The sequence below is a fragment of the Arachis hypogaea genome, chromosome 15 (genome assembly GCF_003086295.3).
Source record: "Arachis hypogaea cultivar Tifrunner chromosome 15, arahy.Tifrunner.gnm2.J5K5, whole genome shotgun sequence".
Lineage (NCBI taxonomy): Eukaryota > Viridiplantae > Streptophyta > Magnoliopsida > Fabales > Fabaceae > Arachis > Arachis hypogaea.
Window position 1 is genome coordinate 27,318,958 of NC_092050.1, and position 13,141 is coordinate 27,332,098.

Consider the following 13,141-nt stretch of genomic DNA (forward strand, 5'->3'; position numbering starts at 1 on the left):
AAAATTCAAATCTTTTTCAAAACTAATTTCAATCATATCTTTTTCAAATTCAATTTCAAAATCTTTTCTAACTTCTTATCTTTTTAAAATTGATTTTCAAATCTTATCTTTTTGTTTCAATCATATCTTTTTAAATTTCAATCATATCTTTTTCAAAAAAAAAAAACAAAAAACAAAAAACAAATTCCAAAACTTTTTCAGTCAATCTTATCTTTTGTTTCAATCATATCTTTTTCAAAACTACCTAACTAATCCTCTCTCTCTTAATTTCGAAAATTCCCTCTCTTCTTTTTTAAAATTCCTTTTTAATTAACTAATTGTTTTAATTTTAATTTAATTTCAACTTTAATTTTCAAAATCTAACTTTTAATTTTCATTTTTATTTTAATTAAATTTCGAAATTCTCTCTCTCATCTCCTTCTATTTATTTATTCATCTACTAACACTTCTCTCCCATCCAAAAATTCGAACACCACCTCCATCTCTGTGTTCGAGTTTTCCCTCTTCTCTTCCTTACATTACATTCTTTTCTTCTTCTACTCACACAAAGGAACCTTTCTCTACTGAGACAAAGAGGATCCCTATTATTTTCTGTTTCCTTCTTTTTCCTATGAGCAGGAGCAAGGACAAGAACATTCTTGTTGAAGCTGATCCTGAACCTGAAAGGACTCTGAAAAGGAAACTAAGAGAAGTTAAAATACAATAATCCAGAGACAACCTTACAGGAATTTTCAAACAGGAAGAGGAGATGGCAGCCGAAAATAATAATAATGCAAGGAGGATGCTTGGTGACTTTACTGCACCTAATTCCAATTTACATGGAAGAAGCATCTCCATTCCTGCCATTGGAGCAAACAATTTTGAGCTGAAACCTCAATTAGTTTCTCTGATGCAGCAGAACTGCAAGTTTTATGGACTTCCATCTGAAGATTCTTTTCAGTTTTTAACTGAATTCTTGCAGATCTGTGATACTGTTAAGACCAATGGGGTTGATCCCGAGGTCTACAGGCTTATGCTTTTTCCATTTGCTGTAAGAGACGGAGCTAGAGTATGGTTGGACTCTCAACTTAAGGATAGCCTGAACTCTTGGGATAAACTGGTCACGGCTTTTTTAGCCAAGTTCTTCCCTCCTCAAAAGCTTAGTAAGCTTAGAGTGGATGTTCAAACCTTCAGACAGAAAGAAGGAGAATCCCTCTATGAAGCTTGGGAGAGGTACAAGCAACTGACCAAAAAGTGTCCTTCTGACATGCTTTCATAATGGACCATTCTGGATATATTCTATGATGGTCTGTCTGAGTTATCAAAGATGTCACTGGACCATTCTACAGGTGGATCCATTCACCTAAAGAAAATGCCTGCAGAAACTCAAGAACTCATTGACATGGTTGCTAATAACCAGTTCATGTACACTTCTGAAAGGAATCCTGTGAATAATGGGACGCCTATGAAGAAGGGAGTTCTTGAAATTGATACTCTGAATGCTATATTGGCTCAGAATAAAATATTGACTCAGCAAGTCAATATGATTTTTCAGAGTCTGAATGGAATGCAAGCTGCATCCAACAGTACTCAAGAGGCATCTTTTGAGGAAGAAGCCTATGATCCTGAGAACCCTGCAATAGCAGAGGTGAATTACATGGGTGAACCATATGGAAACACCTATAATCCCTCATGGAGAAATCACCCAAATCTCTCATGGAAGGATCAACAAAAGCCTCAACAAGGCTTTAATAATGGTGGAAGAAACAGGTTTAACAATAGTAAACCTTTTCCATCATCCACTCAGCAACAGACAGAGAATTCTGAGCAGAATCCATCTAGCTTAGCAAATTTAGTCTCTGATCTATCTAAGGCCACTGTGAGTTTCATGAATGAAACAAGGTCTTCCATTAGAAATTTGGAAGCACAAGTGGGCTAGCTGAGTAAAAGAGTCATTGAAACCCCTCCTAGTACTCTCCCAAGCAATACAGAAGAAAATCCAAAAGGAGAGTGCAAGGCCATTGATTTAGCCATCATGGCCGAACCCACAAGAGAGGAGGAGGACGTAAATCCCAGTGAGGAAGACCTCCTGGGACGACCAGTGATCAATAAGGAGTTTCTCTCTGAGGAATCAAGGGATCCTGAGGCTCAACTAGAGACCATAGAGATTCCATTAAACCTCCTTATGCCATTCATGAGCTCTGGTGAATATTCTTCTTCTGAAGAGAATGAGGATGTTACTAAAGAGCAAGTTGCCAAGTACCTTGGTGCAATCATGAAGCTGAATGCCAAATTATTTGGTAATGAGACTTGGGAAGATGAACCTCCCTTGCTCATCAATGAACTGAGTGATCTGGATCAACTGACATTGCCTCAGAAGAAACAAGATCCTGGAAAGTTCTTAATACCTTGTACCATAGGCACCATGACCTTTGAGAAGGCTCTATGTGACCTTAGGTCAGGGATAAACCTCATGCCCCTCTCTGTAATGGAGAAACTGGGAATCTTTGAGGTGTAAGCTGTCAGAATCTCACTAGAGATGGCAGACAACTCAAGAAAACAGGCTTCTGGACAAGTAGAGGACGTGTTAGTAAAGGTTGAAGGCCTTTACATCCCTGCTGATTTCATAATCCTGGATACTAGGAAGGAGGAGGATGAATCTATCATCCTTGGAAGACCCTTCCTAGCCACAGCAAGAGCTGTGATTGATGTGGACAGAGGAGAATTGATCCTTCAACTGAATGAGGATAACCTTTTGTTTAAAACTCAAGGATCTCCTTCTGCACTTATGGAGAGGAAGCATGAAAAGCTTTTCTCAGTACAGAGTCAAACAAAGCCCCCACAATCAAACTCTAAGTTTGGTGTTGGGAGGACTCAGCCAAACTCTAAGTTTGGTGTTGAACTCCCATATCCAAACTCTAAGTTTGGTGTTGGGAATCTATAAAATTGACCTGATCACCTGTGTGGCTCCATGAGAGCCCACTGTCAAGCTATTGACATTAAAGAAGCGCTTGTTGGGAGGCAACTCAATTTTTATTTATCTAATTTTATTTTTATTTTTATTGTTCTTTCATGTTTTATTAGGTTCATGATCATGTGGAGTCACAAAATAAATCCAAAAATTTAAAACAGAATCAAAAACAGCAGAAGAAAAATCACACCCTGGAGGAAGGACTTACTGGCGTTTAAACGCCAGTAAGAAGCATCTGGCTGGCGTTCAACGCCAGAACAGAGCATGGAGCTGGCACTGAACGCCAGAAACAAGCATGAAGCTGGCGTTCAACGCCAGAAATATGCTGCATATGGGCGTTGAACGCCCAGAACAAGCATCACTTCGGCGTCTAAACGCCAGAAATGCATGCAAAGACATTTTACATGCCTAATTGGTACAGGGATGTAAATCCTTGACACCTCAGGATCTGTGGACCCCACAGGATCTCCACATACCTCCACTCACCTTCCCTCCTCATAATCCTATATCACCCTCTCTCTCTCCATTCACAGTCATTCCTTCTGTTTTCCATTCACCACTCACATCCATACACCCCACCTACCTTCAAAATTCAAAATCTCTTTCCCACCCAAGCCCACCCATATAGCCGAATACACACATCCCTCCATCTCCTCCATATCTTCTTCTTCTTCTACTATTCTTTCTTCTTTTGCTCGAGGGCGAGCAACATTCTAAGTTTGGTGTGGTAAAAGCATAGCTTTTTTTGTTTTTCCATAACCATTGATGGCACCTAAGGCCAGAGAAACCTCTAGAAAGAGGAAAGGGAAAACAAAAGCTTCCACCTCCAAGTCATAGGAGATGGAGAGATTCATCTCAAGGGTCTATAGCTCAGTGGTAGAACATTTGACTGCAAATCAAGAGATCCCTGAGATACCTCAGGAGATACATTTTCCTCCACACAATTATTGGGAGCAACTAAGGGTGGAACATCAAGAGCACTCCATCATCCTTCATGAAATTAGAGAAGATCAAAGAGCAATGAGGGAGGAGCAACAAAGACAAGGAAGAGACATAGAAGAGCTCAAGGACATCATTGGTTCCTCAAGGAGAAAACGCCACCATCACTAAGCTAAGGTGGACTCATTCCTTGTTCTTAAATTTTCTATTTTTCATTTTTCTTATGTTAAATGTTTATCTATGTTTGTGTCTTTATTACATGATCATTAGTGTCTAAGTGTCTATGCCTTAAAGTAGTGAATATGAATCCATCACCTCTCTTAAATGAAAAATGTTTTAAAAACAAAAGAACAAGAAGTACAGGATTTCAAATTCATCCTTGAAACTAGTTTAATTATTTTGATGTGGTGACAATACTTTTTGTTTTCTGAATGAATGCTTGAATAGTGCATATGTCTTTTGAAGTTGATGTTTAAGAATGTTAAATATGTTGGCTCTTGAAAGAATTATGATAAGGAGAAATGTTATTTGATAATCTGAAAAATCATAAAAATGATTCTTGAAGCAAGAAAAAGCAGTGAATACAAAAAACTTGCAGAAAAAAAAGAAGAAAAATGGAAAAAAAAAAAAGAAGAAAAATGGCAAAAAAAAATAAAATAAAAATAGAAAGAAAAAGAAAAAGCAAGCAGAAAAAGCCAAAAGCTCTTAAAACCAAAAGGCAAGAGAAAAAAACCAATAGCCCTTAAAATCAAAAGGCAAGGGTAATAAAAAGGATCCCAAGGCTTTGAGCATCAGTGGATAGGAGGGCCTAAAGGAATAAAATCCTGGCCTAAGCGGCTAAACCAAGCTGTCCCTAACCATGTACTTGTGGCGTGAAGGTGTCAAGTGAAAACTTGAGACTGAGCGGTTAAAGTCAAGGTCCAAAGCAAAAGAAGAGTGTGCTTAAGAACCCTGGATACCTCTAATTGGGAACTTTAGCAAAGCTGAGTCACAATCTGAAAAGGTTCACCCAGTTATGTGTTTGTGGCATTTATGTATCCGGTGGTAATACTGGAAAACAAAGTGCTTAGGGCCACGGCCAAGACTCATAAAGTAGCTGTGTTCAAGAATCAACATACTGAACTAGGAGAATCAATAATACTATCTGAACTCTGAGTTCCTACAGATACCAATCATTCTGAACTTCAATGGATAAAGTGAGATGCCAAAACTATTCAAGAGGCAAAAAGCTACAAGTCCCGCTCATCTGATTGGAGCTATGTTTCATTGATATTTTGGAATTTATAGTATATTCTCTTCTTTTTATCCTATTTGATTTTCAGTTTCTTGGGGACAAGCAATAATTTAAGTTTGGTGTTGTCATGAGCGGATAATTTATACGCTTTTTGGCATTGTTTTTACATAGTTATCAGTATGATTTAGTTAGTTTTTAGTATATTTTTATTAGTTTTTAATTAAAAATCACATTTCTAGACTTCACTATGAGTTTGTGTGTTTTTCTGTGATTTCAGGTATTTTCTGGCTGAAATTGAAGGACTTGAGCAAAAATCAGATTCAGAGGTTGAAGAAGGACTGCAGATGCTGTTGGATTCTAACCTCCCTGCACTCAAAGTGGATTTTCTGGAGATACAGAACTCCAAATGGCACGCCCTCAATTGCGTTGGAAAGTAGACATCCAGGGATTTCCAGCAATATATAATAGTCCATACTTTACCCGAGTTTAGACAACGCAAACTGGCGTTGAACGCCAGTTCCATGTTGCAGTCTGGCGTTCAGCGCCAGAAATAAGTTGCAAAGTGGAGTTCAATGCCAGAAACACGTTACAAACTGGCGTTCAACTCTAAGAATGACCTCTCCACGTATAAACTTCAAGCTCAGCCCAAGCACACACCAAGTGGGCCCCGGAAGTGGATTTCTACATCATTTACTCAATTCTGTAAACCCTAGTAACTAGTTTAGTATAAATAGGACTTTTTACTATTGTATTAGACATCTTGGGACGTTTAGTTCTTAGATCATGGGGGCTGGCCATTCGGCCATGCCTGAACCTTTCACTTATGTATTTTTCAACGGTAGAGTTTCTACACACCATAGATTAAGGTGTGGAGCTCTGCTGTTCCTCAAATATTAATGCAAAGTACTACTGTTTTTCTATTCAATTCAACTTATTCTGCTTCTAAGATATTCATTCGTACTTCAATATGGTGGATGTGATGATCGTGACAGTCATCATCATTCTCAACTTATGAACGCGTGCCTGACAACCACTTTCGTTCTACCTTAGATTGAATGGATATCTCTTGGATATCTAATACAGGGGACCGAGTCCGAGTTATTAGTGTCTTCGTGGTATAAGTTAGAACCCATGGATGACCATTCCTGAGATTCGGAAAGTCTAAACCTTGTCTGTGGTATTCCGAGTAGGATCTGGGAAGGGATGGCTGTGACGAGCTTCAAACTCGCGAGTGCTGGGTGTAGTGATAGACGCAAAAGGATAGTAAATCCTATTCCAGTATGATCGAGAACCGACAGATGATTAGCCATGCAGTGACAGGTGGACCATTTTCACAGGAGGATGGGATGTAGCCATTGACAATGGTGATGCCCTACATAAAGCTTGCCATGGAAAGGAGTAGGATTGATTGGATGAAGACAGCAGGAAAGCAGAGGTTCAGAGGAACGAAAGCATCTTTATACGCTTATCTGAAATTCTCACCAATGAATTACATAAGTACCACTATCCTATTTTATATTATATTTAATTTTCGTCCACTATAATCTCTTAATACATCTGAATCCGTCTGACTGAGATTTACAAGGTGACCATAGCTTGCTTCAAGCCGACAATCTCCGTGGGATCGACCCTTACTCACGTAAGGTTTATTACTTGGACGACCCAGTGCACTTGCTGGTTAGTTGTACAAAGTTGTGAAACAGATATAAGATCATGAACGTGCATATTAAATTTTTAGCGCCGTTACCAAGGAATGGAATGATCACGATTTTGCACACCAGTATCCAAACTCTTCTTGGGTTGGGAATCTAGCCATAGCTTTGCTCCATCCCTTAGAGCAAATGGGAAGAGCATGAGTTTGTACACCTCAGGATTCACTCCATTTGTCTTCACAGTATTACAAATCTGCAAAAAAATAGAAATAAATTGATTTGGGTCTTCTTGGGGAAGACCATGATACTGGCAGTTTTGTTGCACCAGGGTGACCAGTTCTGGCTTCAACTCAAAGTTGTTTGCAGCTATAGGAGGCACCACAATGCTTTTTCCATAAAGATCTGCAGTAGGAGCAGAGTAAGAGCCAAGCACTCTCTGTTCCTGCGCATACACAGACAGAAGACAAAAAAGGATGGAACTCTCTATGTCAGAGTGTAGAGAATTCCCAGTGACGTAACCTGCATAAAGAGATAAAAGTACTTAATAAAACAAACATTAAAATTCAAAAATTACTATTAAAATTAAGACTAAAAATTTTTGAAATTACTAGGCAAATTAAATAAGAAAAATTAAAATAAGACTAACTAGGGAACACCAAACTTAATTTCAGAAATTATAAAGAAATAGTTGAGCAAAATTTTGAAAATTTAAAGCCTAAAATTTAAACGAGACTAATAACATAAGAAAAACAAAAATAATAAAAGAAAATAAAGCAGGAAAGAACGAAAATGAACTTAAAAAAAAAGAGAAACGAAAGAACGTGGAACAATCACGATTGAAGTTAAACAAATAAAAAAAAATGAAACGAAGACAGGGCTTGATGAACAAAAGGAAGAAAAAAATTAAAGGAAAAAAATTCAAAAATAAAAATTAATAATACTAAAATAAAACTAGTTAAAAGAAAAATTATCTAATATAAGCAATCAAACAACGAATAGTTCTCGATCACAGTCAATCCCCGACAACGGCGCCAAAAACTTGGTGCAGATTTTACAACCACAAACTAACCGACAAGTGCACCGGATCGTACCAAGTAGTACCTCAAGTGAATGAGAGTCGATCCCACGAGGATTGATGGACTAAGCAATAATGGTTAAGTGATTTACTTAGTTAGACAAATAGAAAATGGTGTTGAGAGTTTAAAAAGTATTAAACAAGAAACTTAGAAGATCAGAAGACAGGAAATAAATAAATTGGGAATAAAATATGGAGAAAGCAATTAAGATTTCAGAGTTATCTATTTTCCGGATTGACTTTTCTTATTAATTTATTTTAATCATGGTAAGATTTAATTACTGGCAAACTATATGTGACTAAACCCTAATTCCTTAGACCTTTTTAGTCTCCTCTAACTCTCATCAACTGCCAATTCCTTGGTCAATTTATTCCAATTAGAGGGTGAAGTTTAATTCTGGTTATTATGCCACAAAAATTCTAATTATCCAAATATAAGAGGATTATATGTCACGTATCCTGTTAAATCCAGATAATTAGAAATTTAGGAGAATATGTTTTCAAGCTGTTGTTCAAGTAAAGAGCTTTTCCAAGTTATACAAGAACTCAAGTAGAAAGAGGGTCATACTTCCGTTCCACCCAATTTCATAAAATAAAGAATGAAAACAGTTCTTGAATTAAATGAATCAAAACATGAATTAAAATACAAAAATAATAGAATCAATCTATACAATAGACAGAGCTCCTAACCTTACAGTGGATGTTTAGTTGCTCATGAAAAAGAGTAAAAACTATGATTCTGGTAAACTGTAAATTTCGAATGAGGTGGAATCCTCCTGAGAAGAGAAGTTTCTTTTTTCTTTTATATCTAATCCTAATTAATTTAAAATCTATTTTCTAAAACTAAAATAATATCTTTTCCTATTTTAAAATAAAATTAAAGTTTAAATCAGAATTAATTAAAGCAATCCGCACGTCTTCAATTGATGAATGGGGACCACTTGCTTCCTTAATAATCCATGCCAAATTTGGCGTGGGTTGTGCCTTACTTGAGTGGCACAGTGAGGAGGGGCACTTGATGCTCATAGCTTGCGCATCACTTGAATGAAAGGTGCGCCTAACTTGGAGTGCCTTCTCCAATATTGCGTGCTATTGATGTGTCTTACGCCTAACTCAAGCTTTAGTGCACCTTACTTGGAGTCACGCTCATTGTTCAAAAGATGCTCACGCATCAGAGGCACTAGAGAGAAATCATACTTGGAAAATCACCACACTCCCATCTGGCAAGAGAGCCATCGGTTGCATGTGGGTGTTCCGAATCAAATATCACCCTGATGGGACCATTGAACGCCACAAGGCCAGACTAGTCGCAAAGGGCTTCACACAAATTGAAGGAGTTGATTTCATAGACATCTTCAGCCCTGTTGTTCGAATGTCGACCTTAAGAGTTGTGTTGGCTTTGGCCGCAGCAAAGCAGTGGCACATCAAGCAGTTGGATGTAAACACTGCCTTCTTACATGGAGAGTTGAACGAAGAAGTATACATGAAGCTACTCCCTGGACTGCAGCAACTGTAACACCCTAACTATTAAAATGTCACGCTTCCGGCTGCGCCACTCTAATAGCTCGAGTATTACGACGACTTTTTAAAATATTTAATAGTAAAATATGAGCCTGTTTAAAACTTAAAAACCGAATATTCAAAACTTCTATCCATCCATTATAGTACTGTTTACACTACTTACAAATAATACATAAATATATATACATCATACCAATATGCAAACTTCACATATCAAAACTCCTATCCCTCTTGCAAAAACTGCTAGAAATAAAGGCGAGGGAAAGACAAAAACTAAGATAATACAAAATAATGACGAATAAACAGAAAATGAATATAACTCTTCTAAAGCTCCGTCGCCCATATCCTGAAAAGGGAAAAAACTGTAGGGGAGTGAGAACATCGTCCTCGAAAGGGTTCTCACTATAAGGTTACAGAATTGTTATAGTAAGACATGAGAATAAAACCGTTTATTAAGGTACAGTGATTATTAACCGCCTTATGCTTCTTTTCAAAACCAAAGATTTAATATTCAAAATCCGAAATTCTTTCTAAAAGGGAAAGCTGTTAATTTCTCATAAATCTAAAAGCCTTTTTTTTTTAAAAGTTTTCCTAGACAGCATGAATGACCAAACTGTTCCAAGCATAGGTTCATTAAGTCTATGCTGAACCAGTTTAGTTTTTCATACCTTTCTAACCCAAAGCACAAACCAAACACAGCTTTCAGCCCATCTCATAATCAATAACGGCTCTAGGCCCAAGCAACTCAATCAACAACCAATTCATCATAATCCAACTAATTTTCAGTCACAAACACAAATAAGAAGATTCAAACACAATCAAGCAGCTATGTAAAGTAGAGCAATTAGCAATTAAATATAACTATTCACATAGGCAAACCAATTACAATATGCACACCCAAACAATGTCATATAAGTGCATATGATGCATGCCTGTCCTACTGGCCATGAGCTCACGCGTCGGTTATATTGCCAGACCCGACTCGGATAAGCGGGATTAAACCACCATCCTTATCCGTAGGTTCCACAAGCAAGCGGGATTAAACCACCATCCTTGCCCGGAACACGCAAGCGGGATTTAACCACCGTCCTTGCCAAATAATTTATCAGTATGTGAGCGGGACAAAACCACCATCCTCACTGCAGGCGGGACAAAACCACCATCCCTGCACAACGGTTTACGCACTGAGCAAGCGGGACTATACCACCATCCTTGCCAGGCCAGAAATCCTCATCATATTTTCAATAATATCCATAATCAATCAGGCTTAAAATCTTATTTCAAAATAAATCATTCTTGCCCACATTTACTTTCAATAATCAACATATTCAAGGGCCACCTTTCCTCAATTCAATTTCCTTTCAAAACAAAGTCACCTTTAAATTCTCTTCTGAAAACTCAAAATAATTCATTCTAAGTCAGAATTTGGTCATCAAACTCCTCAACAGTCTCAAGACTTTAGGGGAAAAACAACCGACCTCATTTCCATAAATTCAGTAAAGATTCTTAAAAAAATCATTGTTTCCTTAAATTGAGTTATTCAAAGAAAGTTTCTAAACCAAATCAAGAAATTCCAAACTAAGTTTAAAATCCAAAACATGTTTAAAATACTAGGTTCCAGATCAATTCCATTTCGTTCTTAAATCAGTAACCTTCCCAAAAGTACTTCTTAAGTCAAACTTCAAAACACAGCTTCTTTCATATTTAAGTCGATCTTAAATATAAACTTCCTGTAAACAGATTAAATTCGAAATATCTATTTCTTAATAAATCAATGACAAAGTAATGGAACTTCTCAAATTCATTCTTTTTCTAAATCATATTTTAAAACAAAATCTTAATTTTATAAAAATTCGGCAGCATCTCCCCTAAAACTTGGATCTAGCCACCCTTTTCGGGTCCCAACCAAACAAATCCTCAACTCTTTCCAACAGGTTCAAGACCAAATTAGTTTTCCAAATAAACCAAATCCAGACTTTTAAATATCAAGAATCATTTCAGGCCAAACCAATCAGAAATGTCAATTTTAACAAAATTAAACATTATCTCAGTTAAAAGACAACCATACTCATCCAAACAAATCAAACAATGCATAAGACTTACATAATCACCAGAAAAGCATTTCGCTCGTCATATCAATTTATAACAATTCTACTTTAAAATAAATTAGTTTTATAAAATCCCCTACATCGAGGAATCAAGCCCGCAGTGATTTTAACGCGATAAGCCCCTTTTTCCCCTTGGCTGCAACAGCAGCGGCTGCATCCACAGCTTTGCTTACTTCCGCAATAACAGCAATAGCTTTAATTGTAACATGCAACCTTGATAACTCAATCCTAAATCATTAATATAGCGAAATCTTTAATAATATATAATGGAATACTAACGACAAGGGTTCAAAATAAAATATACTTACGATAATAGCAGAACGGAGCAGCTGCAATCCCGAATTGACCTGGCAGAAGCTCCGATAGCGGCCAGAAGCTCCGGTGGCTCAACAGCAACCTTAATGTCGACGCGCAAACACCGGAACACAACCCTACGTAACCCACATCTCAAAATCTCTAATAGGCTATAACTGAGTATTGATTTCAAAGGTTCCAGAACGAAATGCTTACTGAGAAGACAGGGGTTCCACCAGCGGTGACTGAGAAACGGCTCGGCAGCGGCAGATAAGGCACGGCGGTGACTAGCGGCGACGAACGGCGGGTCTGACAGTGATGAGAAGGCCGCGCGAGATTCCTCTTTCTTTTTTGCGAGTCTGACTCCCAGTGGTGGCTTAATGACGGACCGGTGGTTCTGTGGTGACAGTGTAGCAGGATGCAACGGCGGCCTCCCTCCACCGGTGGCTACGGGACGCGAACGGCGACTGCGACGAGGCTGGCTCCATAGCGCTGCAGCTTAGGTACGGTGACTGCTCTTGGTGGCGGTGGGCTCGCAACAGTGACGCGACGACTTCCTTCTCTCACCCGTGAGCTCTCTCTTCCCTCTTCGCGAACGGCGGCAACAACGTCTGGAGGTGGTGGCGTGCTTCTCTGCTCCCTCAACTCCACACTCTCTCTCTTCCTCAGATCTCCCTCCTGACAGCACAGCGGCGACGACGGTGGCAGTGATGCCCACCGACGCCGTCTCCCTCTCTTCCCCCTTCTGCTCTCCTTCTTTTCCTTTCCCGTTTTCTCCCTTTTCTTTCTGCCGTTTCTTTCTTTCTCTCTGCCTGCTGCATATGTGTTTGGGGAAAGGGGGGAATAGGGTGAGTGCTGAGTGGCGGTGAGTGTGGGTAAGGATTAGGGTAAAATTAAGGTTAGGGTTTGTGTATGAAATTGGGGATTTTGGGATTAATTTGGATTTGGTTAATTTTAATCAAATTAGGGTATAGAATGTTAATTTAAAATCTAATTTAATCCTCAAAATTATTTTAAAATATTATTTGTTGTATTAAAATACCAATTGATTTGAAATCAAATTCTTTAATTGAATTTATAAGATAATAAGATTTATTTTCTTTATTCCTAAAACTTAAAGTATTAAATCATAGAAATATCAATTATTTGAATTAAATCACATAAAAATTCTTGTCATTCCATAATTACTAATTTTGTAATTTAAATATAGAAAATAATTCAATAATTATAAAATTAGGTAAAATTCTAATTAATTATCAAAACCTGATTTAATTTTTGATTTAATTAGCTTTAATAAAATAATTTCTGAAAATAGAATTTCTAATGAATAAATAAATTGAAATTAATTCATAATAAGATTTATTTAAA

General features: G+C 37.6%; 1 non-coding gene across 1 annotated transcript; it reads right to left on the reverse strand.

Moving 5' to 3' along the window:
• Nucleotides 1–1,144: 1,144 nt before the first annotated feature.
• On the reverse strand, nt 1,145–1,252 carry LOC112753008 (small nucleolar RNA R71). Its single transcript, XR_003177411.1, has one exon. It is a non-coding gene; the product is annotated as a small nucleolar RNA R71 (small nucleolar RNA).
• Between the last annotated feature and the right edge of the window lie 11,889 nt (nt 1,253–13,141).